The sequence below is a fragment of the Ursus americanus genome, chromosome 17, assembly GCF_024610735.1.
Source record: "Ursus americanus isolate L20-20 chromosome 17, mUrsAme1.1.p, whole genome shotgun sequence".
Lineage (NCBI taxonomy): Eukaryota > Metazoa > Chordata > Mammalia > Carnivora > Ursidae > Ursus > Ursus americanus.
The window spans coordinates 26,562,354-26,567,578 of record NC_142143.1 but is presented as its reverse complement, the minus strand read 5'-3'; the positions used below and the strand labels follow the sequence as shown (position 1 = coordinate 26,567,578).

The window sequence follows — 5,225 nt, the reverse complement described above, 5'->3', positions numbered from 1 at the left end:
TTGACCTATTAATTATTGATACAGATATATCAATGTCCCCATTATGGTAGTGGATTTGTTGAGTCTCCTTGCAGTCCTGGCAACTTTCGCTTTAAGTTTTGTTTTTTTTTTTAAGATTTTATTTATTTATGTGACAGAGAGACAGCCAGCGAGAGAGGGAACACAAGCAGGGGGACAGCCAGCGAGAGAGGGAACACAAGCAAGGGGAGTGGGAGAGGAAGAAGCAGGCTTCCAGCGGAGGAGCCCGATGTGGGGACTCGATCCCAGATCACCGGGATCACGCCTAACGACGGCGCTACCCAGGCGCCCCTCGCTTTAAGTATTTTAAATCTGTGCTATGAGGCCCATAGAATCCTGAATTATTAAATATCAGTGAAATTAATCTTCTATCAATGTGTTTATCCTTATCACAGTAGTGCTTTTTGCTTTAAAAATCTATTTTGTCTGATGCGAATATAGTCATGCTACCTTTGTATTGGTTAGTATTTGCTTAGTATATTTTTTACATCCTTTGCCTTTTAGTCTTCCTCTCTTTTTCTCATGGCTTAGGCAGTGGTGTGCTAGCAGGTGCTTAACAATGAGCTCTCTGGGGAGGGGGAGTGGAGTCTGATTTGTAGAATTTACGGATTTCTGTTGTGTCAATACTCCCACCTGGGTTGCAAGATAAAATGCAGAACACCCAGTTGAATCTGAACTTCAGGTAAATAAGGAATCATTTTTAATATAAATACATCCCAAATAGTGCATGGAACATGCTTATATTTAAAAAGTATTTGCTGTTTATCTGAAATTCAAATTTAACTGGTTGTCCTGTGTATTTACTTGCTAAATCTGGCAACCCTACTCCCACCAACATGTCATTGAATGCGAAGCTGGGAAGAGATGTTCATAATCGACTTGTTTTAAAACAACTTCTATTAAAATATAATTCACATTTTACACAATTCACCCATTTAAATGGACATTTCATCGGTTTTAATATATTCAGACTTGTGCACCTGCCACCACAACCCTCAATTTTCAAACATTTTCATCACCCCAAAATGAAACCTTGTACTTATTAATATTCACTAACCTCCAACCATCTCCCTGTCCCTGTCCTAGGCAATTGCTAATTTATTTTTCATCTTTATAGAATTGCCTCTTCTGGACATGTCACATAAATGGAATCATACAATATGCTTTATGTGTGTGTGTGTGTGTGTGTCTTCTTTCACTTAGTACATGTTTTCAAGGTCCATATGTGTTGTAGCATATATCAATACTTCATTTCTTTGTATTGCTGAATAATATTTCACTGTATGGATAGACAACATTTAACCATTCATCAGTTGATGAACATTGATTGTTTCCACTTTGGGGTGATTAGGAATAATGCTGATGGAACAGTCAGCTCTTGTGAGCTGTAAGAGCTGGTACAAGGCAGCTCTGGTAGCCCCTCCAACCCCCTCCCCCCGCCCCCCGTTTGAGGTGTGTCTTAGAGACTGCATAGGGCCCTATATTGTAATTACCTACTTACCTATCTCTGTCTCCCTCTACTGATCAGCTGTGCAAAAAGAAGGATTTTGTTCACTACTGTACTTACATTTCTAATGCAGGTGCCTAATAGTTGATGTTTAATTAATATCGTATGTGTGAATGAATTACAGTATGGTGGTTAAGAATGAAGAGTTTCTGAGTCATTTAAACCGCAGCCATGCCATCTATGAAAATGCAGAAAAGCTAGCAGGCTATTTAACTTTTCTAAGTCTTGGTTTTTTTCCTGGGAAGATGTAAAGGGCATTAGCACCTCCTTTAATAGAATTTTGTGAGCATTTAGCATGTGCCTGGCACATTTTCAATACTCAGTAACAGATAGTTACTGTTACTTGTGTTAGACACTGATAACCCACCTGATATGGTGATCTCCCAATTCCTTGGCCACAGTCATCCCATTCACAAAGTGTGACCTACTCTTGGGACTACCTTTGGGTTTGTCATCATCCAAAGCTACTTCATTGCAGACAAACTAAACTCCCAAATCCCACTCTCTGATAACCTTACTCAAGGAAATTGCATAACCAACATTGAGATTGTTGTTTAAAAAAAAAAGCCAATTTAGGAAGAAAATACTATCTCGTTGTCATATGCATTTCTGTTCTGATTAACAAGGTAGAATGTTTTTAGTTGATTGGAAATACGCATTTCTTTTGTGACTTTTCATATCTTTTGCTCATTTTCTACTAGCCTGTTAATCTCTGTCCTTTGGATTTGTAGGAACTCTTTGTATATTAGGACTATTAATCCTTTGTCCAGGCTATATTTTATAATTTTTTTCCATCTTTGCCTTCATCTTTTAGCTTTTCATGATACTTTTAAACATACAGAATTTTTCTTATTTCTAGGAAGTCAAAAATATCAATCCTTCCTATTGAAATTATATGACTTGTAATGTAAAATTCCTGCATATTTTTACTCTCTGCCCACCCCATGAAAATCACCAGTAATGATTTAGTATATCCCCAAAACACATGTATTTATATTCAGTGTATATCACCAACCGTCTACTCTTTTCCATTCTTAATGCTGCCAACTGGTGGAGGGACCCATTATCTCTTGCCTCTTTTCCTCTCCTTCCTTTTTAAATCATTGTTCCTATCAGTCAGAATGGTCATATTTAAACATAAATTACTCCAGCATGAAGGTCATTAACATGCAGTGCATACATACTATCCAGCTCTCTGCTGTATTCTCATTTAACAATTTATGTTGAACTTCCCTCTTTTCAAATGTTGCATGGGACATACTTATGTTTTTTTAAAAAGGTATCCTTGTTTATCTGAAATTCAAATTTAATTGGGCATCCTGTATTTTTATTTACTAAATCTTGTGGCCCTACTTCTGTCATTGGTCCAAGGTGGCTGTTCCAGCTCTAGTTTTCTTTCAGTCACGGGAAGGACGAGCATATCTCCAGTTCTGTTAAGGGCAGAACCTGGACATGTCACATATTTCCACTTTTATCTCATGGTCCCTAACTGAGTCACATGGCCTCATGGAACTTCTAGGGAGGCTAGGAAGTAGAGTATTTGGCTGGGCAGGTAATTGGCCAGCTAAAACCCTATTTCCATGGAAGAACAGAAAAAAGGTTATTACGAACAACTAGTGGTCTGACACAGATAACAATTCCTCCATCACCAGATACAGTCGCTAAAGGTACCCAGTCCACTTCCCCATTTCAACCCACGGATGGGCATGTGACCCAAACAGGGCCACTCAGCCACTCTGTCTCTGAAACTGGAATCTTGAGCAAGGTGATACAGAGACTTCAAATAATTCAAGTTCATTCATCCTGAGTGTAGTGACCTGAGGCATTTAAACATTATGACTTTATGTTACTCAGATCTCAACTAGAGTTTTCCTGGTTCCTGAGCTTGCCTTAAGTCTGTGTTCCCAGATCCAGACTGTCTTTTCATGCTGTAAGATGCTTTCCCCCCCAAATTATTCCAGATTGTTTCCTGTGACTTGCAATCATACAACTTCAAATGATCAAACGTCAAGTCTGGATGGATTCCAAGGCGAGGAGATAGAAAATCAGTTCCTCACCCCTGAGTATTTCTGCCTAAGCACATTTCACTTCAGCATTGCAGTTTTTAGACTTGAAAGTAACAAGGCAACTATAATTTCAAAGATAATAGCTTAAACAGAGAGAGAAGTGAAAATGAAATCTGATTAAGCTAATATTAGCACTTACTCTGTGCCTCCCTGCAGACATTACTGATTTCTCTAATACTTACAGCAACAATAATAGGCATTGTTATTATTCCCATTTTGCAGATGGGGAAAACGGGGCTTAGAAAGTTAAGTGGCTTGCCTAAGGTCACATAACTGATAACAGTTGTAGCCAGTATTCAAAACTAAGTTTAACTCCTATACTTGAACTTTTTACTGTTCCGCTACACCACAGACCCTAAAAATATAAAAATCTTTGCTATCCAGACAGTTTTTAATTTAATTTTTAACTTTTTATTACAGAAAAAATTTTTTAAAAGATTTATGTATTTGTTTTAGAGAGAGAGTGCACAAGCAGGGGGAGGGGCAGAGGGAGAGGAAGCAATAGAGAAAGAGAGAGTGAGAGAGAGAGAGAGAGAGAGAGAGAGAAGCAGACTCCCTGCTGAGTGGGAAGCCCATCTCAAGGCCCCATCCCAGGACCCAAGATCATGACCTGGCTGAAATCAAGAGTCAGACACTTAACAAACTGAGCCACCCAGGCGCCCCATAGAAAGTTGTACATCTACAAAAATAGAATAGTATAGTGAAGCATTCATGTGCCCATCACCTAGCCTCAACAATTATTTCCATTCTACCATTCTTTTTTCATTGATCCTCTCCGCAAATTCACTTTATTTTCTTTTAGCCTACAGTATTTAAAAATGAATCCCAGACATCGTAACTTATCACCTATAAATACCTTAGATTCTTCCTCTAGTGCATGAGAACCTAAAAGAAAAAAAGCATAAAAGCAATATCATGCCCTCCCAAATTCATAAAAAATCCTTAATATATTTAATATCCAATGCAAGTTCAACTTTCCCTGATTGTCTCAGAAATATTTTTACAGTTATTCTAATAAAAATTCAAACACAGTGCACACATTACATATTTAGACATTCTCCTAGGTTTCTTTTAACTTATGACAATTCCCCTTCTCTTTTTTTCTTTTAAGCCATGTATTTGTTGAAGAGAAATGGGATTTTGTCCTGTGGGATTTTTCTTCTTTTCACATCAGATGGGTAAGGTGCCAATTACGTTGTGACAGGTTTGAGGGAGACACATTTCCCATGGTGGCTGAACACCCAATCATCACACTTGTTAACAACAAAAGATTCTGTCCTGTGGCATTTCTAATATCCTGGAGTTGGCTGATGGCATCCTCCTGGTGTCATTAGCAAGTTCTTCCATCTCCCATCTTTTCCATAATCTGCTAGTTAGTTCAAGAGGCTTGATTAAATTCAAGTTCAAAATTAATTTTTTTTGGTTTTGGAAAGAATACTCCATAGGCGGTGTAATAGCTTACTTTTTAAATAAATGGTGTAACTGCTCTATTACATGGGCTGAGTCAGTGATTATAATCAGTAAACAGCTTTTCTTCTCCCACCTCTGCCTTTAGTTCATCTTCTTTTTAAAATTTTATTTATTTATTTATTTATTTATTTATTTTTAGAGAGAAAGAGCACAAGCTGGGGGGG

General features: G+C 37.9%; 1 non-coding gene across 1 annotated transcript; it reads right to left on the bottom strand.

Moving 5' to 3' along the window:
* Positions 1-4,759: 4,759 nt before the first annotated feature.
* On the bottom strand, positions 4,760-4,864 carry LOC123780979 (small nucleolar RNA U13). Its single transcript, XR_006776570.2, has one exon. It is a non-coding gene; the product is annotated as a small nucleolar RNA U13 (small nucleolar RNA).
* Between the last annotated feature and the right edge of the window lie 361 nt (positions 4,865-5,225).